Here is a 27891-nt window from a genome sequence, read left to right on the forward strand (position 1 = left end):
GTTTAGGTTGTTGATTGAAACACTGAACGATCTACCACACGTAGAAACCAGCCCCTGCCCTGAGCCAAATTCCTGCAACCCTCCTATAATAAACTCCACCATTGTGGGCACACCTGGGTATAATATCTCTTTTCTTGATTACCGGCTCAAGGATGCCAAAGCCCTCTGTGCATAAGGGTCCCTAATAAATGCTCTAGACTCACCACCTGGGCGTTTAGTGCTTCTTTCTTTGGAATCCCAACCAGCCCCATCTTGGGAGGATTTGGGGCAGTCCCTTTCAGGAACTCCCCTGCTGCCACTTTTGGGGTGACTCTAGCCACAGTTCAACTGGACGGAACACCCAGGTGAGGGCTACACTTTCCAAACTCCCCTGTAGCAAGGTGGACAAACCAAGGTGCTGGCGGGGCTGGTTCCTTCTGGAGGTTCCAGGTGAGAGTCTGTTTCCTTGCCTTTTCCAGCCCCTCCCCTGCTCCCTCTCCCACTCCCTCTGCCTCTGCTTTCGTTCTCACCTCCCCTCTCTACCGCCGACCCCCTGCCTCCCTTTCGTAGGGAGGGACCCTGTGGTTACACTGAACCCACCAGAATAATCCACGATAATCTCCCCTTCTCAAGGTCCCTAACTTCATGATATCTGCTAAGTCCCCTCTGCCGTGTAAGGTGACATATTCACAGGTTCCAAGGATTGGGGTATGGACATCGTGTCGGGGGTGAATTATTAAGCCAAGCCCAGCAATCATCCTTTTCCTCCCACACCCACCATTCCACTGTCCCTCACAGCCTTGCCGATGAGGTCGACTGAAGAAGGCTTTGGTCTTGGCGTTCCCAGATGAGAGCCAGCACCAGACTCTAGCTCTGATATGCTCTACCTTCAGGGGACACGTGTCACATCTCCCCCAGGAACTCTCCCACCACATTCTCTCTGGCGGCAGTGCCGGGATGGGCTGGCAGATGTGCAGCTTAGCAAGCAGCTGGCCAGGGCTCAGATGTGGATCGATGCTTCCTGCAGCCCTCCCCAACTCGGGAGGATTCTCCGGGGTCACCCCCCTTGTCTTGGGGGGGCAGAGCAAAGGCGATTCTGCAAACCTCGTCTTCCCCAGGAGGCTGAGGATGCTGACAAAGTCCCACCTTCAGAAAGAGCTGTCCCACTGAGTGGGAGACCAGATGTGCTCATCAAAAGGTGAGTAACAAATAGCGCACAGGATGTGTCAGGTAAGTATGACAGAGGACTGGCACTGACAAGCGTCCAGGAAGAAGCCATCACCTGGGCCAGAGCTGGCTTCGGAGGACAGGTGGGCTCCGCTGACGTGATTGTGCAGGGAGCGTCCGGAAGCTGAGTGATCACAATGGTCGGAGCAGGGGGTCTGCGTGGGGACAAAGCTGCGGAAACCGGAGGTCACGTTCGCGGGCTGGGGGAGCCGGGCTCTGGGGGGCTCGAATGCCGAGTAAGCTCTGAGACACACAGGGACGGCGGTGCGTCGCGGCTGTCGGCCCGACTGAAACGAGGCGCGGAGGAGCCAGGGCAGGTGTGTTGTCCCGGCCTCGACTGCGCCGGGCGAGCGTTTCTTCCCACGCCTGTCCACGGTTTGACTCGCTGGGTGCACGTGGGATTTGTTGGGGTTTGTTTTTTTTTCTAATGAAGTAGAAATGGAAAAGGAGGAGGAAAGCAGTTGTTGGGCTTTACCCTGCAGGTCAGACTGAGCGCGGGAGACCTGCAGGTGCGCAGCGCGTCGGGCTTGTTTCCGGCCCCACCTGTGGTCAGCAGCACCACCAACAGCCACCAGCGGGGGCACGGGTGGGGCCATGGAGGAGCCGCCTGGAGTTCTCACCTGCCCTGGACACCTTCGTCCCTGCTCCCTTTGGAAGCCGTCCCTCTCCCGCTCCAGGTGGTTCTGACAGGGGTTGCAAAAAACAGAACAAGGGAAGCTCTCTTAATAGACGGCCGTCTCCTGGGCGCTCCAGCTCAGGGAAGGCCCCGTCCCCTCCATGAAACTCATGCAGTGGTGCCCATGGTCCAAGGGACACGCAAGGCTGGAGGCTCCTCTCCGGGAAGACCCCGGTTTCTGCTCCCACCGGGTGAGCCCAATGCCTGCTGAAAGCCGCTGTGTTGTTTCCAAACCTGTTTGTGCCCGTTAGACTTATTATATAATTACATGATGTAATTATTATGTAAACTAATGAAATAGGGTAAAACAAAACAAAATTGTTGCTCCTTCCCCAAAGAAAAATCTAAGATGAATATTTCAGAGTAAATAAAGCTAAAAATACTTATTATTGTACTAGACGTGAGCAAGACAACTCTAAGAGATTGAGGGGGGGCAGGGGTCATAAAAACCCAAACGAGGTTGCTCTCACGTTATTTTGCAAGCGCCTTTAAGACCCGAGAAAGAGGAGCCAGGCGCCTGTAATGCCAGCCACCTGGGAGGCTGAGGCGGGAGGCTTGCTTGAGTTTGAGACCACCCTGGGCAACACGGCAAGACCCGGTCTCTTATCTGATATATGCTACATCGTAAGGAACCCGGAAAATTTTGTGCAAAATGAAAGGAGCCAGACACAAAAGGCCACGTATTGTGTGATTTCATTTGTTAATACATGAATGTCCAGAAAAGGCAAATCCACAGAGGTCAGAGGTTAGCAGGGGCTGGGGGAGCGTAGTGGGGGGTGACTGCGAATGGACACAGGGTTTCTTTACGGGGTGATGAAAACATCTTGGAACTAGATCGAAGTGAGGGTTGCACAACATTTGAACACACTAAAAACAAAACACTGAACTGTATACTTTAAAATGGTTAAAATGAAAAATTATATGTTATGTGGTTTTAAAAATTGAAAAGTCCGGTCTGCTGCTCCGCCGCCCCCCGCACTAGCACCTCTCAGCTGCCTCCGCGCCTGCCCGCCAGGCAAGGTCGCCTCCCCCCCTCCCCCGGGGCGCAGACCGAGCGCGGCGCTGGGGGCAGAGCCACGCGGGTTTAAGCCCCTCCGCCGCTTCCCGGCGAGGGGCGCCCGGCAGCAGCGGCCCCTGCACCTGCTCCCCCGGGACCGGTGGTGAGGCGCAAAGGGATGAGGCTCGCACGGCTCCAGGCACCCAGCAGGCTCTCAAGAGATGGCATGTCCCTTCTGCGTCCCTCGCTCTAGGGCCGTCCCCTCCGGCCCAGGCGCTCGTCTCCATTATTCAAATCTCCGCCTGCGTCCCCTTTAAGACCGCCTTGGAGGACCAGATTTAAAGTCGAAGGCGGCTCTCTAGCTTCTGTCTCTATGGTAAGTCCTCGCTTCCGGCCGGAAGTGTATGGGCGGAAGTGCTTCCGTGCAGGAGGGTCGGCTGAGAGTGGAGACGTGTGCTTTGTTCTGTCCGAGGGGAAACCCGCTCTCGCCTCCTGCTGGTCGCCGATCCCCGGCCCGCAGGACGACGCGGGGCGGCCGCAGCTTCTGCTGCCACCGGGCGCTGCCTGCTGAGATGTTAACGGATGTTAATGGAGCTCCCTGGGGGCGGGAGGCACTGACCCGGAGACCAGAGAGCCTCCCCGCGGGGCCCGGGACTCCAGGGCCCGCTCCTCCCTTAGCAGCCGGGGATTGGACCGGGGCGAAGGGAACTTGGTCCGCACGCAGCCGCCGAAATTGTAGTGCGAGGCTGTAAGGAGGCGCTGTGGCCCGCAGAAGAGCCTCGGGGTCCCAGGCCGCCTGAGCTCGGGTTTCTGGGGGTGCGGTAAGTATCGAATGACTTACCCTTTTACTCTTTTTCCCCGGGGTTTTCGCAGAAAATGAGAAGTATCCAGTCCCCGACGATTGGCTGAAGCTATGCGAGGATTATATCCTGCTCCGCATTGGTGCGAGCATTCGGAGCGCCCGCAGTTTGCAGAATCCAGGTATGTCAAGCGCGGAGCAAAGTGTGCTAAGGCAGATGGTCTGGGGAAAGGCCCCTGTGTTGTTGAACCCGCCCAGTCGTGGGTGCAGCCTTGTACCAGGCAGCCCAACCCTGACCTAAAGAAAATTCCCAGAAGTCTTTCCTGGGATTTGAATTTGCAGTAACAGGTGTGAGCATTCTAGCAGCAGTTTGATGATCATGTATGATACTGCAAACAGGACCTATGCTGAAAAAATGAAAGTTAGTATCACAGAGCAGGTATTTTTTTTAAACTTAATAAACAGTGTTGATGTTATCTGTTTCATGCAGTAAATATTTGTTGATGCTTTGGCCAGGCACCATGCTAAGTGTTAGGGGAACAGAAGTGAACAAAACAGTCGTGGCCCTTGTTCTTAGGTAGCTACAGCCCAGGCAGGGAGAGGAGGTTAAATGAACACACTTAGTAGAGTGTAATTCAAGGTAAATGCTCTGAAGGAAGGCACAGTCGTATCAGAATTTATATCACAAGGAGACTGGAAGGCTTTCCTGAGGATAGAGCCCTTGAGCTGAACTCTGAAGGGTGAGTAGGAGTTTGCTGGGAAGGCCAGGGACAGGGACAGCACGTGCCCAGTGGCCTCACGAGCAGCTGGTGAAGGAACTGAAAGTAGGCCGTTATAGCCTGGAAAGCAAGGTGGAGAATGGTGTGGAATGAAGTTCAAAACGTAGGAAAGGGCCAGACCACACAGAGTCTTGTGGCTCAGGTGAGGATTTTGGTCTTTGCCCTGAGAATAGTGGGATAGCATTGTGGATTTTAAACAAGATGGTGTGCAAAAGTCTGTAATTTTATAAGATCACTATGTACAGAACAGCATTGTGGAACCAGAACTTACTGCAGCAGTAAAAGTCATCTGTACTGTCCAGAGCAGACACAAGACACATGTCACTGAGCACTTGCAGTGTGGCTGGTGTGACTAAGGGGCCGGATTTTTAATTTTAACTTGAATAGCTACACGTGGCTAGTGGCAGCTTTGTCGGACAGTGTGGGTCTAGAGCACATTGGAGGGAGTGGCCACAGCTTCCTGGGAATCATGGCCTGGAGAGAGATCCCCTTTGCCTCTCCCGCACCTCCTCCTTTCTAGGATAAAGGCTGAGACGGATTCCGCCTTTGGAAATCATGTTAGTTTTTCCTGAGAGTCTCAAACAGTAGCTGTTTGTGGATTATTTTTATTTATTTATTTATTTATTTATTTTAAGGTGGAGTCTTGCTCTGTCACCCAGGCTGGAATGCAGTGGCTTGATCATAGCTCACTGCAGCCTTGAACCCCTGAGCTCATGCGATCTTCCTGCTTCATTCACCCTCTGGAGTAGCTGGGACTACAAACTTGCGCAATCAGCACCATACCTGGCTAAGTTTTTAAAAATCTTTTGAGAGCTGGAGTCTCACTGTGTTGCCCAGGCTGGTCTCAAACTCCTGGCTTCCTACCACCTCCGCCTCCCGAGGTGCTGAGATTACAGTGGTGAGCAACAGCACCCAGCAAGTTTAATGTTTATTTCCTTGGCTGTGGTTTCAGCTGCTCCTACATGAGTCAGCATTCTTGCTTTTGTCCTTGCCTGTTTTGTTGTCAGCAAATAGAGGTGACATCGTCAGTGCATTTAAGTACCTACAGTGGTCAAAGCATTAAGTCATACGCCTTGGAGGGAATTTAAAGAAAAGTATGGACCCTGGAGTTAGGGGCTTCAAATCTAGCAAGATAGACAACGGTGAGTGCTGTGGTACAAGAGGAAGGAGTGTTTTCAATGGGACCCTCAGGGAAGGTGACCCTGTGAGAGAAGCAGAAGCAAAGGCCGTTTCCAGCTGATGAAGCATGTGACAAAGGCAGGAAGCATGAGAGTGCTTGGGAGGGTGTGTGGAGCTCGGGTGGGGGCCATACTGGGGGATACATGGCTAGAGGGAAGGGAGGGCACACCAAGTGGGAATATATAGACTGGGGCTAGGTTGTAGGGGCTTTCAATGTCAAGAGTTCAGGTGGCTTTGTACCGGCAGGTTTCTGAGGCTGCAGGTGGTGGTCTATGGTCTACTGATAACAGCCTGGGGAGAGATGGGGTGGGAAGTCCCTGGGATAGTCTTGAGTAGGAGGTGACCAGCCTTGGCTCTGGCAGTGCCGTTAGACTTGGAAGAACGAGGGGCAGGTAGATGCAAGGTCCCCATGGGGCAGAATCCCAGGCACCTTCCACACTGTGTTCTGAGTAGAAGGTGGACTTAGATTTTGGAGAATATTTCATCATGCTAATGGTTTTAAATATTCAGACCTGGTGAAGTAGAATCAAAGCTGATGAAGTGTCCTTTCTTTGCAGGTCAGTTTACTGGAAGATTTGTATGTGTGCTGGCTGGAAATCTGATTCCATTTCTGCTGGTTCTCTGTGCCTGGAATGGAATTGTTTTGGCTTAGGACCTGCCAGCTCTGTTTGGTCAGTTCCCAACTGCATACTTTTTCAGTATTCCTGCTTAAGACCCTGTTTTGTATGGATACAAATAAATGGAATCAGACCCCAAGGTGACTTGGTTTCTGTGCCCAGTGGCCACCTATCTTGAGTGTGTAGCCTCTACTGAGACACACAATTGGCAACGCTGTTTCCAACTATTTTGAAAGAGTGACTTCCAGGGCCACGCATTTAGTCCTCTGTAGGAAAAGCGCTCAGGAGAGGGCCTGGGGCCTAGGAGCACTTTAGACCTGTTAGCCCACGTCCTTATTGTCATTTACGTTTTTTCCTCTGACTTTCAGAGCTTTTTTAGCATCTTCAGCTGTGAAATTCCCTGGGGGGCTGCAGCATGGCAAAGTTTTGGGGTTTTAACAGGTGCTATTTGCTGCAGGAAGATGCCTGCCCCTTCCCAAGGCAGGGAAGGGGGGTAGTTTATTGGAGGCTGTCGTTTTTTACTGTCTTAGTTTGCATGTTTGGGCCACTCACGAAAACATCCACCCTGCAGTAAAGTTACCTATGTTCTCCTGTACGTGTTTGTCTGTAGAGGAAGAACACGTATTAATTGCCTAAATTAATATATTGTGTTAAGATGTGATATGTACTGGAAAAAATAGTATGAATTGATGTTTCTGGAATAAACCACTTTGATGCCCAATTACTGACTCATTTATCTGTGTGGTGTTTTCCTGTATGCGGAATGTCGGCTTCCTCACCGCGCTGGAGGGCGCCTTGGCTGTCCTCAGAAGGTAGGTCTGTTCAAGCTGCTGTGGCCTCCTGTGTGCCAAGTTCCTCGGGGAGTTGGTTCGGTCTGGGTTTGGGAGTTTAATCGGGAGCGTTAGATCCTGGCCCCCTGAGCAGTGACGTCGTATGGCACGAACGCAGTTCATAGTGGCAGAGCTGTTTGTAACCGCGAGAGCTTTCCTCTTAACCGGGGGAGGGTGCTTGAGTGTCCCTGTGAGTCCAGAAGAGTCTGCCAAGAACAGGGAAATAAGGACAAGATGAGCGTGACTGCCCCATGGCAGAGCAGCACAGGCTGAGATAACAACCCTTCCCAGGAGCCTCCACCCCTCAAGGTGCTGTCCTGTCTTTGCACCCCTGTCCTGCTCCAGTCTGCTGAAACGCTGCCCGGAGGTGGCTTCTTAACACTGAGCCACCTCCCCTTTTCTCATGACAGCTGATTCTCCCACACAGTAAAGGGCCTGGGTGACAGGTGTGCTGGGCATCTTTGTGGTGCTGGGAGGGAGGCCTGGAATCCACGGGAGGAGACTCAAGAAGGTTTGTGTCACTGCCTGGAGTATTCCGTAGCTGTCCCCTGCTCTGTCACTCAGATCCGGCTCCATGGAGTTGGTGCCTACAGGCCTAGACGTGGTGATGCTGGACTTGTTTTCCCCAAAGAACACGTCTGAAATAGGCTTCAGTGTCGTGGCTGGGCCGTGGCGTTCGTGACTTTCTGTTCCGGATTGTGTGAGGGGGGGCTCAGGTGGGCGGAGTCCTGTCCTTCAATGACGGTACGCTGAGGACTAGCAAGGGGTAATGAAATGTGTGGTTAAGTCATTTTTTACTGTTAAAAACTGCTGTGGGACACACAAGTCCTGTATCAGGAAAAGTATAAAAATTGAACTAAAGAGTAGTTATAGCAAGTCAAGTGTGTGAACTTCTCTCTTCGTCCACTAGAGGATGTGATCCTACACCAAACTCTTTTCTTTCATAACTTGGTACAAAGTTTGGGTTTTTTTTTTTTTTTTTTTTTTTGTAATTTAGCCAATACCTTCTTTCACCAGAAAGTTATGCAGAAGATTCATCTGCAGGGTTGGGCTCTTGCTTAGGAATCTGTCAGGGTGCCCGGTGACATACAGTTCCTGGGAAGGACCCATGTCAGGGACCAGCTGAACCAAGCACAGGCACTCGCACTTGGGCATCAGAGCACATGCTGATGCATTTCTTGCATTCACTCCGGTGCCAGCTGGCGGGCAGGAATCCCGTGTAATACATACCTGCGTTCGAGGTTCCAGACAATGTATTAGAGGTTCAGAAGTATCTCTGGCACCAACATTGCTCATACTCGAAATTGAAAGGTACGTGCCAAGACTGAACCAAGTTTGTACAAAGCCAGTACGGTTTAGCTTGCTGGCTGTTACCTGTTAGTGTTGTTGAACAGGGGAAGAGTGATTATTCTGGAAGTGTCATTTTAAGTAGAGGTCTGTATGTTCTCTGGTTTATGAGCCTCGTTTAACAGCTTTCTGGTGGATTAAACATGTTTAGTTGAGCACTTACGCTGACTGCATTAAACAAACTCCTGCCTTCAGGGAGCTTACTTTCCAGGACAGGGAGACGGGAAGCAAATCATTGGAAAATGTGGGATAACAATTGAGTGCTATGGAGAAAGAGAAAGCAACCTGGCTACGCTAGGGCTAGGGCGCGTCAGGGGTGCCATTTGCAGTTTCAGGTAGGGTGGTCAGGGAGGTGGCCTTTAGCAAAACCCTTAGGTAAGGAAGTAAGTCATGGGGCGGCCGGAGGAGCATCCTAAGCAGAGGGGGCGGCTAGTATGATGGGGAAGGAACTAGAAGGGTTTATGAGGGTGTGGGAGGGGCCGGGTCTCACAGGGCCTTACATGCAGAAAAGTGTGGGGCTTGTGCTTTCCTCTGAGTAGTGTAGCTCACATTCTCTTCTACTGTCGCCTTTTAGGGACCATTTTTCCCCTAATAAAGTAGTTTGCATTAGCAGCGTTTCCCATTCTTGTGCTAACAGACTTGCCCATGAGAGGATCCCAGATCTGTGCGTAGGGAGCTTTATCTTCCTCTTGGCTATTGAACCCCGTGTCCCGAGATGAGTGATGTGGACAAAGACATTTGGATGTGACAGGTAAAGTTCCCGGCACAGCCAACGGTCACATGAAGACTTTGTGTCCTCCACTGTGTTGAAGCCAGAGACAGCCTGTCTCAGAGTGACAAGGAGCTCAGCCCTGGGTTTGTCGTCACCCCGTGCACATCTCATTCATAGAACTCACCCTATTTTATTATTGTTCCCTTGTCTGTTGCCACCTCTGCACTAGCTACTTGAGTTTAGGATCCCTGTACTTACTTGATTTTTCAGCAGGATAGATATGTTTATTTCATTTATATCATTATTTAAATTGCTATCAAGAAGAATGCAGAAAGTGCCTTCTGCAAACTTTACAAGTAGGAGGCCTATTTGGGTTTTATGTGGTTACACCCGATGAGTGCATATAAAACAATTATTCTGGGAGTTTTGGTTTTTTTTTTTTTTTTTCAGAGCAATTATGCAGCCACAGCAGAAAACTAGTTCTTTTGTTGCTAATGTGATGAAAGCAGATCCGTGTAAGTCACTGGAAGGTCACATGTCCACAGACTGTCAGCTGTGGAGAGTTATGTAACCGTGGTTATGTAATGCCACGTTAGAACTGCAGCCAGCAGCAGGGAAGCATGTAGATTATTGTACTGAATTAAAATAAGACTTCTACTTTCTTTCAACAGCAAATTCTTTGCTAACAAAACCATGACTTGGGAAAGTGTTGACTTCCACTAGAGGCTCTGGAGGCCACATTCCACCTGCGCGTGGCTTCTGTGCATCAAGCAGGTTGCTTAAAGTCAAATTTCTGGCGTGAGCCTATTTGGAAACATTGCTTAGTTGTCATCTTATGTCTAGATGAGTTATGGGCAAAGCCCCCCATGAATCCTAATGCACATCTCAGTCCCCTTCACTAACGTGCCATCTTTGTTCCAAGATACTTAGTGGGAACGACAAAAAGAGTTATTAAGAGGTCAAAATGAAATGAAGGCTTCACTTCCTCTGACTTCATGTTTCTTTTTGTTTTAAATTTTTTCCTAAAGTAAAACATGCACTGGTTTAAACTCATAGAACTAAAAGGCTCGTAACACTAAGCCACACTCCCCTGCTCCGGCCCTGCCAGAGAAGGTGTTTTCCACTGCCGCCCTTTCTTGCAAGTCGGCCTGGGCCCTATCTGGGTAGCACACACTGCCCAGGCCTGTGGACTTCCTTTCTGGTAAATTCACACTGAGCTCTTCCTACTTCCTCTTCTGTTTCTCCTTCCTCATCCTCGCAGCACAGTCATCCTCTGTACTTCCTGTTTGAGTCGGCACTGAGTGTTTACGTGATTAGGCGTCTGCAGAGCTCATCCACCCCCTTGTGCTGTGGCGCACACTGCACTTCCTTTGTTCTTCCTCCTTGGCTTCCCCCCCACTTGTCTTGCTTCTTCTTTGGCTGGGCTCTCTTTGAACCTCTTGCTAATTCTTCCCACATTTGCTGGTGGCATCTCAGCAGAACTTTATACCAGTTCAATCATATTAATCTAGCTGTAACAATTTTTTTCTTAGGTGAGTGAAAGATGACTTTTCCGACAATTGAGTTGTGAGTATGGGTTAAAGTTTTGCTACAATCTTGTATGCAAGGGGCAGGGCCCTGGCATGCCAATTCAGAAGTTCGTTTTTAGGTAGGGCTATTTTTTAGGAAAACAAGGGCTAGATTATCGTTGTTAGGCTACATGAAAAAAGAAATGTTGGCTGAAGCTCCCGACAGGCACTGGGTGGGTGGGTAACTGGTTTCCCAGAAAATTTACCAATCTTGCCAATCTCTACCCAGAAGGAAATTATGAATTATACCAGGTAGAAAGGCCTCTGTCCCAAGCCTAGTTTAGACCAGTCCTTTATTTCTTTTTAATTTTTTTTTTATTTTTATTGCAGCATGTTACAGGGGTAGTCCTTTATTTTACAGTCTTTTTTTTTTTTTTTTTTTTACCAGACCATAACTGTCTTGGCTAAATCTCTGTCTTGGTCCAGAAGGCCCACCTTGTTGCATTTTGGTCTAAGAGCTTAAGTGAATTTGTCGTCTGGTTCCAGGCTTCCCAAGCAATGTGCAAAGGGGTCCCCTGGGTATGTCGTCGAAATGCAGCTTCTGGTTCAGTAGGTCTGGGGTGCGCCTGAGATTCTGCATTTCTCTCAAGCTCCCAGGCTGGCTGACGCTGTTGGTTTGGGGACCACACCTTGACGAGTGACGGAGGGCTTGTCCTTTCTCACAGATGGTGGGACTGACTTAGGTGTAGGCTTACTTTGTAAGACACATGTATAATCCTGACTGCTAGTGCTATTTATATACACATTGATGTTGCCCTTTCAGCGAATTTCCTGTATTAGGGAAGAATTTCCTAGCACAGTCCTGTCATGGTAATGATTTCTTGTAGTTTATTCACCTGGGCTTCTATATTGTGCAAGGTGGCTTCGCTGAGGCTTCTTATTAACCTAGGTGCAGCAAGAGGCAGTTATTACCATGCAAAGACCTCCTTGCTGTTTGCTTAATAAAACTGGGGTCACATGTTGGGGAAATAAAAACAATCTCACAGCCCAGAAAACCTCTGCACAAAGGTAGAAGTGAAAGAAAACAGTCTTATTGTTGAATAAGCATACACCCAAATCTGATGAGTGGCTGGCAACGGCTAATGGAATTGCAAGGACAGAAAGAATCTCCCCCTGCACGTAGCTGAGCGGGTACAGCCCATTCAGTAGGAAAGTGGGTTTTGCCATTTGGAGTCAGGTGACAGAGAAGTTGGGCCCATCCCCTCCCAGGAGTTACCTTCCTTAATAATTACCATTCAAAGAGATTAACCTTGGGTCCTTTAGGAAACATAACTTGAGTCATGAGGCTGGTGAGAGACTTATCTAACCCCTAAAAAGATTTATAAGCATTTGAAAAGGACAGAGAAGTTCTGAAAGAAAAGGGGTGGAGGGTGGAGGGTGTCTTCCCGTTTTCAACAGGGAGAATCCAGTCTTTAATTTCTAGTTTGTATTTGCTCTTGCACTAGGTGATTAATAAAGCCAAAGAGCTGACTTCTGTCTGGAGTTTCTAGAGACTCCAGAACAACACTATTGTCCTAGAATTTTTTTTCTGACGGCCTTTCTTTTTTTTCCCCCACTTCAGATGGGTAATGTGCCGTCGTCACTAGGTTTGAGGGTGACACATCTCACACACGCGCGTGAAAACCCGACCATCACGCTCATGAACCACAAAAGGTCATGTAACTGCCTTTGGTCACCAGTGTTCTCTGAGACCCTGAAGCAGAGGCTGTCTAACTCACCTCCCGGCTCTGCCCTGCAGCTCCAGTCTGTGCAGCTGCCCGTCCTTCCTGGAGATTCCCAAGCCTCTCTGGTGGCCCGGCCCGCCTGGAAGTTCCTGTCGGCCTGGGACTCTTGTTTCTCATGGGAAGGAGTCATCGTCCCCAGTGTGACCCTTGTGGCATAAACAGGACTATAGATTAGATATCTCTGTTTATATCCTGGTAGGAAGGAGGGTGATTGTCATTGAGCCCAAGCAAGTAGCTGCTTTGCCAGGGAAAGTAGAGGGACTTTGCAAAGGCATCGTGTCACTGTGTGGTCACCCCTAGGAGTAGTATGGTGGACAGGACCAATCTATATGTGTTGTATTGTCACCACATTATGATGGACTCTGCAGTATTCTGTTCAAAGTCCAAGCCTTGGTTTTGCTGTGGAACCATGTGGGAAACCTTAACTTACTGAACCCGAGTCTCCCTTTCCTGTGCGCCCCACCGCCGCCGTCTGCCCTCGCTGTGAGAACCAGGTCGGAGCAGATGCCTGTGGTGCTTGCCAGAGGCCCGGGGCCTTCCCGGTAGCACCCCGTTATGCTCTTTACGATTTCTGCACGGGATGGAAGCCCCTGTCTGCCTGACTTACGTAGGAATGAGCGGGGAGGGGTCCCAGGGCTTCCTGGAGCTGGAGGCCTGGAGTTTTTGGGGAGAGCGGCTGCTGTGATGGGAGATGCAGAAAACAGAAGGCCGGAAAGGGGTGTTTTAGGAAAAGGGGTGTTTTAGGAGAGCTTTGAGAGAGCCATTCAGTGTAGGCTTGTCAGATTTAGCAGATAAAAGTACAGATTTGCAAGACAAGCAGTTAAATTTGAATTTCAGATGAACAACAAATAATTCTTTTTTTTTTTTTTTTCTTTTGAGACAGTCTCACTCTGTTGCCCGGGCTACAGTGAGTGCCGTGGCGTCAGCCTAGCTCACAGCAACCTCAAACTCCTGGGCTGAAGCGATCCTCCTGCCTCAGCCTCCCCAGTAGCTGGGACTACAGGCATGCACCACCATGCCCGGCTAATTTTTTTATATATATTTTTAGTTGTCCAGATAATTTTTATTTCTATTTTTAGTAGAGACGGGGTCTCACTCAGGCTGGTCTCGAACTCCTGACCTCGAGCGATCCACCCGCCTCGGCCTCCCAGAGAGCTAGGATTACAGGCGTGAGCCACCGCGCCCGGCCGAATAATTCTTATAGTGAGTCCATTGCACGGGGCCATGCCTGTCCTCTGGTCTTACGCCACGACAGTCAACACAGAAGGCTCCTGTGGCCAGAGTGTGGGGGCTTTTGGCCACCCGCTGAGCAAGCAGGCAGTTCAGCAGATGTCAGCTGCATGTCCCCTAATCAATCCGGTTCCAACACTGTCTACCTAGAGATGGCTTCAGATCCCGCAGGGTGAGGGCTCAGTCCTCGAGACTGTCTCACTAGAGACACACTCGCAAGTCCAGGCCTCTGGAACTTCTGACCAACTGGCTCCAAGTTGAGGTTCCCACGACCCACTCCTTGAATTTCATTAATTTGCTAGTGAAGCTCACAGAACTCAGGGAAACACATTTCCTGGTTTATCATAAAGGATATTACAGAGATTACAGATGAAAAGATGTGCAGGGAGATATGTGGAAAGGTGCAGAGCATCCACGCTCTGTCTCAGTGCACCACCCTCCGGGAACCTCCGCATGTTTACCTACTGGAAGCTCCCTGACCCCTGTCCTCTGGGTCTTCTATGGAGACCTCACTGGATAGGCATGATTGGCAGCTGTGGGGGGATGTGACTGGGCTAAAAGGGTGTGATCCGACACTGATAGGCTGAGTGGGGACACCCAGCGAGGCCCGTGTGTCAGATTCTTGGCCTCTCTGTGCGGCATCCTTCCTCCAGGACATGGGGCAGGCCTCTTCTGAAATGGGGGTCTTGTGACCCACAACCAGTCAAGGCAGGAGAATTACAGTCCTGCCTTGGGCGGGGGAAAGGAGGGTGGGAGATCAGGGAGAGAGATCCCGTTTTCTGAGGAGCTACAAGCCAGGAACCGTGGATGAAAACCAATGTACAGCTATCATAATATCACACTTATACTAAGGAAATTTATCTGATTTTCAAAATATAACTGGTGGTTCTGTATTTTATTTGGAAACCTTAATTGAAAAAAAAACCTAAGTGATTTTCCCGGGTTTCCGTGGAGGGTGCTGCTGTCGGCCTCCTTGCTGGCTGCACTGGGCCTGGGCAGCTGATCGGACGCTGCTGGGCCCCGCGGGGAGGCGTGTGCTTCCTCCGCAACTGCTCCGCGGCTGTCGTCTCCAGCAAAGCAGGGACTGGCCACATCGAGTTTTACCCCAGCCCCGCCGTGCTCCTGGAACAGGGCCGTGGTTAAGAAACACCCCTCTGCCCTTCCTGTGTTTCTGGAGACTGATGTGTTTTGTTTTGTTTCTTAAAAATATGAAACGTTTCACAAATTTGCAAGTCATCCTTGCACAGGGGCCGCGCTAATCTCTGTGTCCTTCTGATTTTAGTAGATGTGCTGCCGAAGCCAGCACTGTTTCTGGAGATGGTTTTGATGACCTCAGATTTAGATGAGACCTACAAATTGCCATGCTTGGTCTCACAGGTGATCTGCTGAAATGCTTGTCCCCACTGGTCAATGCGAACAAAGTGCTTGTTATGAAGCAGGGACCTTCACCTTGGTTAAGTTTCTCGCCTTCTTTCCCCAGGCCCCTGAACTTTGGCCTCCCCCAGTGGAGCCAGCACAGGCCCTCGAGAGACCACTGGGAGCAGAGGACAGCCTGGGCCTGGGCAGCTCTCATCTGCCCTTCCCTCCACTCCCACGCCTGCTCCCTCCTGGGCTTCTTCACTGCTCCCTGTAAAGGACAAATTCTGTTTGTCTGGCCCCTGAGGTGCTTGCAGACCTCTGGCTGAGTGTCCCGTTGCAGAACAGAGAGCCGCAAACAGAAACCAGCTCCCACCTGAGCTCCGCTGGCCCCCGCCGGCCCCGTCTCCGGGCTTCACCTCCATCTCGTTTAACCCCTGGAAAGGATTGCTGAGGCTGGTCTCGTTCTGATCTCCACTGTGTGGACAGGGACAGAGGCACGTGACTAGCGAGCGCTGAGTTGGGACGAAAAGAAAGAATCTCACTCGTGTGGTTTCAAACTAGTGAAAAATACAGAAATATTAAAAGTATTTTAAGTACAAATTATCTATTATGTATTTCCATCCTGTGTTGTGTTGAGTTGACGAAGACACAGAAGGAAAGAAAAAGAAGAGGGAGATTGAGAAAGTCCAAGTGGGCAGGGAAGAGAGAAGAGAAACAGGAATCTGCAGACCAGATCAGAGGTCCCCACCCACTCGAGAAGAGCACGACCTTCTCCCCCGCCGAGTGTCTTGGGTGATCCCAGTGATTTAAAGGTGCCGTCCTTGACTTTCTTGCTAAAGATAATACAGCATTGTCTCACAGTAGAATTCAAAAGGTTTTATAAGTGCTAGTGGTTGAGTTGGTTTTCAAGCTTGACTTGGAGCTTGCCAACACTATTGGCAACACCTGAAAGTCCCTTTGAGAAGGGGACTTTGCTGACTGATTTTATTCCGTAGTCTCTGCATATGACAATTGGCATTGACGTTTATGTCGGTGTTTGGCCCCCTGCAGCACACACACACACATACGCATGTATGCACACATGTGTGCATGTGCACACACATACACACACACGCACGGACTCATACTTCCCCCATTCGAGCGGTTTTATTTTTATTTTTTGTCGAAATGGAGTCTCCCTATGTTGCCCAGGCTGGTCTTGAACTCCTGGCCTCAAGTGATCCTCCCACCTCGGCCTCCCAAAGTGCTGGGACTACAGGTGTGAGCCACTGCACCTGGCCTCTTCCAGCCCTTTGTGCAAGTGTGTAGTGGGGATTAAATAAGCATGTTCAATAAAATCTTGATAAAGCAGCTCAGCGCTGTGGGGCTCTGCCATCGTCCGTATTCGGAGTCCGGAGTTTCTGTGTTAAACGTGGTCGGCACAACCTGAGTCCTGCAGAGGGTGGCCATGTGTCTCCTCTGGACAGGTGGGAGGCTAGCTTGACCCCATGCTGCTCTTGGATGCTTCCCACAGGTAAATAAATAGAGGGCCAGAGGGCTGGGACCCCAGTTTCACAAGATTATTGTATGTGCACATGGTGTCTTATATTCTAAATAATTTTTCATCTCGGTACTGTTAAAACTGTGGTCATCCCGAGAAAATAAATCTGATGGCTCAGTCGTAAAGGATGTTTTTGTTGTTTTTTTAGAGACAGGGTGTCACTTTGTCATCCAGGTGGCAGCGCAGTGGCTATTCACTGGCACGATGATAGCCTTTAACTCCTGGGCTCAAGAGAGCCTCCTGTCTCTGCCCCGGAGTAGCTGGAACTACAGATGCGCCGAGTGACGTTGTCTGATGTTTTAACTACCTCCCTTCTGCCAAAAGACAAAATTATAACAAATTTAGTTTAAAGATCTCAATTGGCTTTATTTGCGATTCTAGAGCCAGGCAACACTTCTTCCCATAAAATAGCTTAAGTGTTCAGTGAGCAGAGCAGAGGAACTTAGTTTTATGGATAGAGAAGGGCTGAAGAAAGCAGAAACAAAGAACAAAGATTGGATTGGTCATTTCGAAGTTACTTTCCTTGTAAGGCAGGGACCAGTTCAGGTTAGTCTTTAAGGATTAAAACAGGGAACTTCATTAGCATGCGGGTTGAAGACTGAAACTGGCCTGTTTGGGAAACTAGGCTATTATTTCTCTCTCCTGATTTCTTGGAAGGCAAGATGACAGCTCAGATTCAGTTTGGTGAGTGTGGGTGACTCCATTTTGAGTTTTAGTCTGGTCTGTTGGGGCCTGGTGCAGTTTAGTCCAAAACAATGGCCCCCTATAATTTTTGTTTAACACTCTGAAAGAGAATGAACTAAAATTAATTGTCCAAAGGTATATTTTCTCTCTGCTTTTTATAGCTTTTATTTTTCACGCCTGGCCTTGGAAACATATACTGTGTCATATATTCTAAAGGAACAAGAGAGTCCACGCATACTTAGCATCTGCTAATTTCCAGCCACCAAAGAGCCCTCAGCGTCATTACAGTCTGACACTGTTAGCTGTTATAGTAATTAATGCATAAAATGCTCCTATCCTCATATGCCTATTTTTTGAAAGTGGTATCATAATTCATAGTTTGTAGGCTTGCAAACATTTTCCTTGGGCTCCCCTGTGCTTCTTAATAATGTACTTTCTGTGCAAACAGCACAATAGTTGGAACTGGCTGCAGGCCAACTGCTTCCTTTTAACTTTTGTCATGTTACCCAGAATAGAGGCGTGGACTTGTTTACTTGGTCTTCCTTGAGGAACGTTCTTTGTCTTCCAAGGAATACATGAGAAGAGTTCCTGTCCCAGAACAGGAAGCTCTGAACCGTGGCTTTTCCGCTAATTAGGCCGGTTGACTGAGCTCCGGAGATAAAAAATGTTCTTGGTTGCCCAGTTGCAGGGAGAGGAAGTGGCTTATATGTTGGACTATAAGAAAAACGATTGTTTCTGAGGAAGAGTCCTCAGTCTCCCTTTAGAGAGCCTTGATCTTGCAGAGATCGATTATGGAAGTGGCCCTGGGAATAGCCACTCACCTGGTGATAATGATGTGGGAGGAGTCAGCCGGCAGCCACCTCTATGAATGTAAGAGACATGATGCGTCTCGGCTATTTAATTCTGAAAATTAGCCCAGGATGGCAAGCAACCATAGATGAAAAGGAGAGATCAATTAAAGAAACTGTGGCACAACTGTACAGTAGAAAGATGCTTATGATATTTTGATGAGTAAGGAAAACAGGTTTTTCACATACTGTATGATTCTATTTATACAAAGTCCAAAAGCAGGCAGGAGTAATTTTAGGGTAAGCCAGGCATGATGGTGTGAGACTATAGTCTTGGCTACCTGGGGAGGCTGGGATGGGAAGATCACTTGAGCCCAGGAGTTTGAGATCATGCTATGATCACACCTGTGAATAGCCCACTGCACTCCAGCCTGAGCAACATGGCAAGACCCTGTGTCTGAAAAAAATAATAATTCTAGAGTGCTAGAAGTTAGAAAACTGATTATTTGGGGGAGAAGGATATAGGCTGGGAAGGGGGTCAGGAAGCTTTGGGGACATGCTCCTGATCTGGAGTCGCACGATGGCTAACTGGGTATATGCATATGTAGAAACACACCTAAAATTTGTACATTTCACTCTATGTAAATTATATCTCAATAAAAAAATATTATGTGATTTCATTTGTAAAGTTCAAGAGCAGGAAAGCTAGGCTATGATGTTAGAAGTCAAGATAAGGTTCTCTTTGGGGAGGGTGTTACTAGGAATGGGACGGGGCTTTTAGGGGCTGTCATGGTCACTTTTGAGTTCTTAATTGGAGTTGCAGTGACACAGTATGCTGTCTTTGTGATGATCCAGCTGCACAGTGGGGATTTGTGCTTTTCTGCTAGACTTCTATAAAAGTTTATTTAAAAATATTAGGTACAGGCTGGTCCGAAGGTAGTGAGTTATCTCACTTGATTGTTCACAGTCAGTTACAGATTGAACTCCTTGTTCTACTACTTTCCCCCCTCCTCACTACTGTACTTGACTAATCTTTTTTTTTTTTTGACTAATCTTAAAAAAAAAAAAATATTAGGTACAGTGTGGTCCTGCGCTTATTTTTTTTTTTTTTCTTTTAAGCCCAGGCTGGAGTCAGAGGCATGATCGTAGCTCACTGTAACCTCTAGCGCCTGGGCTCAAGTGGTCCCCCTGGCTTAGCCTCCTGGGTAGCTGGTACTACACGTGGGTGCCACCATGCCTGGTAGATTTTTAAAAATTTTTTTAGAGATGGGGTCTGGCTGTGTTGCCCAGGCTGGTGTTGAACTCCTGGCCTCAGGCGATCCTGCCTTCACCTCCCAAAGTGCTGGGCTGGTCCTGTGCTTTTATGTTGAAAATATATATGCAAAGAAAAAGAACTAGAAGGCACTCACCGTATTAGTTTCCTATACTGTTCTAACAAGTTATGGTAAACCCACAAACTGAGTGGCTTAAAACAACACAAATGTATTATCTTACAGTTCTGGAGGTCAGAAGTCAGACTCGGGCCTTAGTGAACTGAAATCAAAGTACAGGCAGAACCGTGTGATTACACTGGCCCCCCTGGATAAGCCGGGCAAATCTCCCTCGTTTAAGGTCAGCTGGCCAGCACCCTTAACTGCCCTTTGCATGTAACCTAACATAGTCACAGGTCCCACGGCTTAGAATGTAGACATCTTGGGGGAGGGGCATCATTCTGCTAACCACAGGTGTATAATAAAAAGTTAAGAACGATAATTTCTAAGTGGTAAGATTACCCCAACCTCTTTTTCTTATCTTTATTTTCGAAAGTTTTCCTGGAAATACACATATTGCTTTTGAGATGAGAAAAGTTAGGTCTCAGTTATCTACATTGATGATATCTTTATAAGGTGTGTTAAACTGCCTCCCAGGACGGCCCTGAGCAGCTAATTGTGTATCTGAACGATTAATGTTGAAAAAAGATCAATTAAAAAGCACTTAAGCCTCGAGCAGATCATCATCTGCTATCTGCTGCCCTTGGAAATCTTTTGTTCTTTCCAGGAATGCACAGAGATCTTCTTATCCAGAAAAACAGCTTTTCTGCTTAAAACATTAAATTTTTAAATAAAAGGATGGTGTGCTCTAGAATGTTTTAAATATGTGAAACAAACGAATTCTTTTGTGGGGACAGAGTATTGGTAATTTGCCAGTGATAGCTTAATGTTCCTTTGTGCCTGCAAGGAAGGTCGCCTTTCCCGTGTCTCTGAGAAGTCAGTGCCACCTCGGCCCACACAACCCAAGAGTCTCACCTCTCTGCCCTCCCAGCCAGCCCTCCCTTCCTGGGTACTTTGCTGGGACACAGGCCGAATGCACCCAAAAATGCATCTGCAGCAACACACTCGATAAGAATAAGTTAGGAAGAGACACCAGCCAAGGTAAGTCTCCCTGCTAATCCACCCCTGAGACACTCTGGGGCTGAAGTTATCACCGTCTCTAGGACAAACAGTTCAGATCCGAAGTAAAGATCCTTAAGGCTTCTGCAGCAGAGAGTTAGACCTGATAGTTAGGTCTTATTATTCCCCCCTTATGCAGACAGTCGATCTCTTATCCTACTCACAGGCCTAAAAATACTCCCCAGGCACAGGCTTCTGGTCCCAGGAGAGAGATTCTGGCTGCAAAATGCAGGTGCCAATAAAATCAGCAAAGGGCGCCTTGGGTGGGAAGGAGGTGCAGGTGTCAGCCTGCAGGGCCCGCCCGAAGCAAGATGTCTTTCCTAACACTGTGCGGCCACCTGGATAGCTGAGAAATAATCCCAGGAGTCACTCCCTTCCCTCCCCACCCCCCATCCTGGTTCACGAGGCAGGCGCAGACTTTAAACAAGCCATTAAGTCCCGATAGCACTGTCTGGAGGCTGGCAGCTATAAACCGCAGGGACACAGGTCTCTTCTCGGTTCCTGATAGCAGAGCTGTCTTCCTGTTCTGCCTTTAGTCATTCAATTGCTCCAGAAAACTGTCCCCTTCCTACTCCTTCCTGTGTCTGACCAAGCACCAGGTACAAACAAACTGGTAAATGCAAATGTGGTTTTTTTCCACAACCTGCGGCGGCATCTGCAGCTGTATATTTTGTTTAAAGCTCTGGGCCTTTGTGGTTAACCTTTCCAAGTTCGGGCAGGAGTGTTTCATCCTTGATCCCACTTGTTTCAGGCCCTTTGGGGATTAGACCCTTGAACTTGGCTGTGTGTGTGGGCAGAGGGCGGTGGAGGTCTCGGGCCTTCATTCTGAGTGGCTGCTGCTCCTCCCTGATGGGAGAAGGTGCCTGCCACCTCCAAAAAAAGGGATATTTTTGGTGCCGGCTACCCTGGGAGTTGTTGCAACCAAAGCAGCATGTTCTCTTACTTTCAAAACACAGGAAACAAATCACTGTTTCTTAAAGAAAAGGAACTGAGAGAGGCCGTGGGAGATGTTTTCCAAGTGTCTCGGTGTACTTGGCAGAAAGAAGCAAGAACACTTATATTTAAAATACTCTTTATCAACGCCCGTTTGAAGTCAGCTTATTGTGTGGTAAAGAAAACTAAAAGAAGAATGAAAAAGTTTTGACTTTCATAGTTTTAAACCCTGCAAAAATTCACATCAATTTAAGCATTCTGAGGGCTCTTGCTGTTGCAAGAAATTGGTGTGCCTGAGGAATCCCTCAATAAGGCAGAATATTATTAATATGAGAACTGTAATAACGATATTAGCAAAACCTAGAACCAGAACCCAGAGGAAGGAGGAATTAATTCTGACCCTTGGATCTGGGTGTTACACAGAGGAACTGAACCAGGAAGGATGGTGTGGGATTTTGGAGGGCAGAGATTGGAAGACCTTCCAGGTGGAAGAGGCTCCAAGTTCTGGAGAGGGAGCCAGGGAGGGAGGTGTGTGCTCCTCTCTGAACAGGTAGCCGCGTGAGGGACCGGGTTCATATCCTTTGGCTCTTGGGGCACAGTCAAACTGAAATCTCATATTTTTATCAATTTTCATAGTGTGCTTTACAATTCTGACAAGCAACAGATATAAATTTGCTAAAAAGTCAAGGATTCTGATTTGGAATTTCAAGGGACATTTTTATTAGTAACAAGATGTTTGAATAATCCTGGAATTTCACAGACTTTTCTGCAACCTCCTTGCATATCTCCGAGGAGCTATCTGGCAGGATGCACAGTAGGTATCTGACTGTAGACTTCCTCAGCCTCCTTAACCCTGTGGATGTGAGTCAGGGCTGGGGCCGTGGTGGGAGGATTTTTGGACTGTGATTCCAGGCCAACACCCGCTTTTTACAAAATGCATGGTAAGCATGCTTTTCATTTGCCAGAATTGGTTATCTCTGGCATTTGCTGAGGGCCATCTACCCAGCAGTTCTCAGTTTTCTCTGTTCTAATGCAGTGGAAGTAAGCTGTATGCAGAGGCACTTTTTGGGTGGTGCATGCAGAAATCCAATCAACGTCTTTGCAAGAGACTGGTATTTTTAAAAGCCCCAATAAGCTATTCTCACAGGCTGAACGAATGTTTTGACAGCCTAATGGTGATCGATGTGCTCTCTGTCTTTTAGATGGGGCTGATGAATTATAGAGGAACCTCACAGATCAACCCTTAGATGAGAATTCTCCCCATGGACTTGGCCTGTCACCAGTGAGTTACTCAAGAAAACCCAGCCCCTGTTGACCCTGCCGTCTCCTGCAGGAAGAGACATTTGGTAGGGCCGAGGGATAAGGAAGTCTGTCATTGCGATGGAGTCAGGGAAAGGACTTAGTTTGGGGCCTTGAGGTCTTGGAGACTCCTTTAAACTGTCTCCCGGGCTTTCCTCTTCATTTTCACCAACGGGGTGAGTCTGTGTACAATGGCAGGGTGATCGGGCCTGTTACAATAGGCCTCCCTAGGACCCAGCACAATGAGCAGACCCTATAAACAAGATCTGCCTGGCAGATCATCCATCCCCCTGCACAAAGTTGGCACTGAAGTTCTCTTGAACCTAGGACCGGAAGCCCAAGGCTGCACAAGGCTGTGTCTCATCTGCGTCAGCTTCAGAGTCAAGTAGACGGCAGGGATCATTTGATTTTTCCCATCTGGGCACACAGTAGGCCAGCAGATCCACCTGGCTCTCATTGGTCATCGCAGGACCCCAGTGGCTGGAGGTGTGTGGCCACTCAGAGTCATTTGGGGTGGGCATAGCACGCCACTCTTCAGAAGGGGTTGGAGAGCTGCTTCTCCCTCTTCCGTCACCATACGGCCCTCTCACCTAGGAGGTCTCGCAAGGGGGTCCACTGCCACCCGGGCTTTCTCTCCCTCCTTCTCCTGGAGGACAATAAATCAGTGCTCTTAAAGTCTGTCTCCCAGCCAGGTCCCTTCTGAGAGCGAAGGGGGCGTTGTTAATGATTACCTCAGTCAGTAGGCATAAACCGAGACTATCTCAGGCCAAGCTGGGTGTGTGTCACCCTAATTATAAGGGAACAAATGTGACTCATTAATGAAACTCTTAATCTCCACCCAGTTAAGGACTGTCCTCTGAGCCATGCACATTCCAAGGACAATGGACATTTTTCATTATGTAATAGTATCCCGGGTGCCGCTGGGTCCAAATGAACATGGTACAGAGCAGTTCCTGCTGTCATTTAACTCAGGGACAGCCTTGGCCCCAGCCAGAGAAGGCCATGCCTCCCTAAGTCGAGGTTACAATTATGCATCTGGAAAGCCTCCTTCCCGCGGTTGTTCCAGTGCTCGTGGCAGGCACACACGCAGGCGGCGCACCTCGAAGCTGCTGTCTATATTTAGCTGCCATTAGCATCACCTCTGTACCGCGTTCCCATCTTATTATGCGGGGAGCTCAGGCTTTGACTGGCAAGGTAATCCCAGGGGATTTAAAAAAAGAGAAAGAAAGAACTAGTACCTCGCAGTAACCATCCCACCATCTTCAACACGATGAAGGTAGCCTGGCTTTGCTGACTTCCTAAGCGGGGTCCCACAAGCTATCTTTTAACATCCAGGAAAATGACCGTCTGCATGCAGCGAAGGAGGGAGGAAAATACAGCTTGGAAGATCACTAGGCCACCTGTCCTTAGGGACTATGGGTGAATTCCAGGCTCTGTCCTACCCTGGAAAGAATACCTTTCAGGGGTTGGAAGAAGGGTTCTCACATCACACCCAGTCCTCATCAGCATTAGATTAAACAAGAAAGTTAGCTGGGCCGGGCGCGGTGGCCTCACCCCTGTAATCCTAGCACTCTGGGAGGCCGAGGAGGGAGGATCGCTCGAGGTCAGGAGTTCGAGACCAGCCTGAGCAAGAGCGAGACCCCCATCTCTACTAAAAATAGAAAGAAATGATCTGGACAGCTAAAAATATATATAGAAAAAAATTAGCCGGGCATGGTGGCGCATGCCTGTAGTCCCAGCTACTCAGGAGGCTGAGGCAGAAGGATCGCTTGAGCCCAGGAGTTTAAGGTTGCTGTGAGCTAGGCTGACGCCATGGCACTCTGGCCTGGGCAACAGAGTGAGACCCTGTCTCAAAAGTTAGCTGGAGGAAAATTGTACAGGAGCTGGTGTCCTTGTGCAAGAGCAGACTGGGCTGTTGTCAAGGACCTGAGCTCTCTGGCAGGACAAGAAGCAACATTTCTTTTATCCGCCCACAGGATAAAAGAGTATGTATTTAATGAAATAATTTATGCGGAGTGATGCAAAATACCATCCATAACTGCAGGTAATTAATGTCTTCATCCATAAGAAGAGGCTGCAGTCTGGTTAGTCTCAAAGGGCCATTATGCTCGAGCACTTCACACTTCTCTTATGTCTGTCATCCCTGGATTACATAAACCCACCTGTGCTCCACCTGCCCTTACAAAAACTAACTGTTGGGAAAATCAGAGCTTTTGCAGATACATTCTGCTCCAATGCCAAAGAAAAGGCAGCCGCTTGGGACATCAGGAACAACTTCAGGAAGCTGACCTTGGGGACTTTTCGCAGGCTGAACTGACCCTAGGTGTGGATCTGCCCTTACTAAAAATACTTTCCTTTATTGCACTGAAAACAATTTCAGGTCCGTTGTCATACTGCCTCAGAGGTCATCAGTTGGAGAACAGAGCTGGAAAGCATCTTTGCAAAAATGTGAAACACGAAGGGCCCATTAGACACGTACATCGAGGAACAGGATGTTTTAATCACCTTGATTCGCCATTCACGTCTGAGCTCAGCTGGGAATTAACCTGGAGCGTGTCACGTGCTGTCTGTGATGGATGAGGACAGAGGTCCTCCAACTTCCTTGTGTGTCTGCTTGTTCTGCTCCTTATCTGAGGCTGTCCTGAAGGTTTTGAACCTTCTCACTTTCTGAGTGTAAGCATCTCCTTTCCAACACAAGAATATAAAGCCTGCTGGAGTTCAGATGTGTGATTTAGATTCAACTAATTGCATGTTCCTGCAGGAGACCTTGACTCAGAACTGACTTAGGTGGAGAAGGAGGCAGGGAACAGGGCCTCGTTCCGTTGGCACGGATTGCAGTGGAGGGAGCTTGGTTCTGGAGACAGGAGCAAGGCAGCCACATCCTGGCTTGGCAGCTCCCGTGGGAGCCAGTTCTTCAGTGTGATTCCGGGAGTGGGCTGTCCCTGGAAGCCTGCCTAGTGCCTGTGTCCCTGGCCCTCCCAACGGTTATGTGAGCTCTCTCTATCCCTTCCTAAACCCCTTTTGGTTTGAATTAGCTGGAGTGGATCCTGTTGTCTGCAACCATGAACCCCGTGGCTAATACAGACAAGGAAAGACAGCAGGGGGCTGTGAAAAGAGATGCCAGGAAGTGTAGAAGAGTCCAGAAAGAGACCTAATGGCCACCATTTGTTGAGGCCACACCATGTGCACTATCTTTAACTTTTACGACTGGGTTAGGCATTATTATTCCCATTTTACAGATGAGGAAATAGCCTCAGAATGGTTAAGGGGCCTGCCCAAGGCCACACAGCCTTTAACAGTGAATCAGGAAATCGAACCCAGATCTCTCGTGCTCAAACCCCAGGCTCTCCCCACTGTGTTGCTCTGCCTGGCCAACGCTGCCTGCAGAGAGGAGTGGAAACTCCTGTCCCCGTCCGTTTTGCTCCTTTTGGCTTCCAGCTCTCAGGGCCCAGACGTTCAGCTACTGTAACAACCCAGTTTACTCGTATGGGCTTAAAAGGTAGTGGCTGCTTTCATTAGTCAGGAACAGCCCATACATTAGAACACATTGATATTCTGGGAGAACATGCCCAGAATAGACGACAAACTGCAGAGTCCACCGCTCAGGGGATGGGAGCACAGGAGTTGTTTACCTTCTGCACTCAATAATTGTGCTATTTGAATTTTTTTGTACAAAGTAGTGTATTGCTTCTGTAATCCTATTATCACAATTAATGCCACCAAATCAGTTGTTTAAGGGGGATAGGAAGGCAAGAAAACATAAATTGTGATTATTATTGGATGGTGAGATTATAGATGATTTTTATTTTCTTCTTTATGCATCTCTGCATGACACATGTTTCTAAAATGAGCATGTGTCCATGAGGCTTTTAGCTATAAGGAGCAGAAAGCCCTGACTCGCAATGGGTTGCACCGTGAGGTCGTGGACGAGTGCGCACACCCGGAAGTCGAGCAGAGGAGGAGCCCGGGCACAGCCAGAAGAGCCACACCACCCTCTTGACTTTTCCACCTCTCCTCTCTGCAGTCTCAGCATCCCTCCATCAAAGGCCGCTTCCCCTCCTGGGCACGCACGGCTGCAGCAGCCCGGGAATCAGTGTGGGCACGACAGCACCCAGACACGGAAACACGGGACTTCTTTTCTGGTGTCTCCTTTTTAAGAGTGTAGGAACCCTTCCAGAAAGCCCTGAACTGGGTCACAGGCCCCCTCCCAAATCGGTCCCTGGCAGGAGGGAATGGCTTAGCCTTGGGTCCACCTGCTGGAGCTGCGGCAGGGCCCAGCTTCCCCTGGAGCTGCCGGCACGGGCCGGAGGACACCGGGCAACGTCGGGGCCTTGGGAAGGAAGATGTGGAGAAATAGATGCCGTGTAGACAGTCTGTGTGTCTGCTAAGGTGTATGTTATTTTATAATTTAAAACATTTCATTGATTTAAAAACATTTTAAAAATTATCCTTGTTGCGGCTAGAAGTGTGCTTGAGGACTCTGGCAGGAGCTGTGGTGATGGGTTCCTCTACTGATGAGAACTTCTGCTCCTCATGGAAAATAATCGTAGCCAGACACGAGCGAAAACCCTGTCTTGCAACTGCTTCAGGATATTGCCCTGTCTCTGGGAACCTCAGGAACCAAACAGGTCCCACCTGGCAGTCACAGGGCCCAGATTTCCTTAGGTGCATATCACGGGGTCACACGAGGCAGGCCACTGAACTAACGTCCCTCTCTTAAGCTGTGGTGGCTCAAAATTAGCCGTGAAAAGTGCTAAATTTTTATCAGACATTATTTGATGCGGACTTCTTAAAAATCTAAGAAGTCTGCATGAAATGGTCTTGAAGGTGACTCAAATTCCAGCATTGCAAATCTGAGGGCTGGAGTAAGAGAAGCCACTTGGAGGCAACTTAGGTTTACTGAGTCCATAAATTTTCTCAGAGTTCCTTTCAGCAAGTTGGAACCAGCTGCAGAAGAAACCATTTATTCCTTTCAGCGTGTGGTACAGTGGCTTAACTGCTTAAAGCAAGGGCCGCAGAACTAAGACGGCAAATTCAATGTCTTCCCTCAGAGAATGAGGCTCTGATACTTTGTATCGGGACCCAAATTGACCTGGCCTTTGCTGCTAGGATGTAAGAACAAGCAGATTGACAGAAAAAGAAAAAAGCCTTTCTGTGATTCTCACAAAGTTAAAGATACCTTTATTTTCATTCAG

General features: G+C 48.7%; 2 long non-coding RNA genes and 3 other non-coding genes across 6 annotated transcripts in view; 3 read left to right on the forward strand and 2 right to left on the reverse strand.

Annotated features, from left to right (window-relative positions):
- The first annotated feature begins 3895 nt into the window (after window positions 1-3895).
- On the forward strand, window positions 3896-4079 carry LOC123621404. Its single transcript, XR_006729132.1, has one exon. It is a non-coding gene; the product is annotated as a small Cajal body-specific RNA 16 (non-coding RNA).
- Window positions 4080-5239: 1160 nt separating this feature from the next.
- Window positions 5240-27891, forward strand: part of LOC123650629 — a 28296-nt gene continuing 5644 nt past the window's right edge. Inside the window, exons 1-4 of the long non-coding RNA XR_006739442.1 lie at window positions 5240-5355; window positions 5465-5599; window positions 6194-7065; window positions 7648-7827. This is a non-coding gene — a long non-coding RNA (uncharacterized LOC123650629). The remainder of the gene's footprint in view (window positions 5356-5464; window positions 5600-6193; window positions 7066-7647; window positions 7828-27891) is intronic.
- On the reverse strand, window positions 12266-12366 carry LOC123621425. Its single transcript, XR_006729149.1, has one exon. It is a non-coding gene; the product is annotated as a small nucleolar RNA U13 (small nucleolar RNA).
- LOC123621355 lies at window positions 14867-14970 on the reverse strand. Its single transcript, XR_006729090.1, has one exon. It is a non-coding gene; the product is annotated as a U6 spliceosomal RNA (small nuclear RNA).
- Window positions 17162-25405, forward strand: LOC123650630. 2 transcript variants are annotated; one of them, XR_006739444.1, is made up of 6 exons: window positions 17162-17247; window positions 19532-19646; window positions 20253-20446; window positions 22034-22211; window positions 22600-22679; window positions 25077-25405. It is a non-coding gene; the product is annotated as an uncharacterized LOC123650630 (long non-coding RNA). The 2 variants fall into 2 exon arrangements; XR_006739443.1 differs by lacking the exon at window positions 22034-22211.

Source organism: Lemur catta, chromosome 15 (genome assembly GCF_020740605.2).
Source record: "Lemur catta isolate mLemCat1 chromosome 15, mLemCat1.pri, whole genome shotgun sequence".
NCBI classification, from domain to species: Eukaryota; Metazoa; Chordata; class Mammalia; order Primates; family Lemuridae; genus Lemur; species Lemur catta.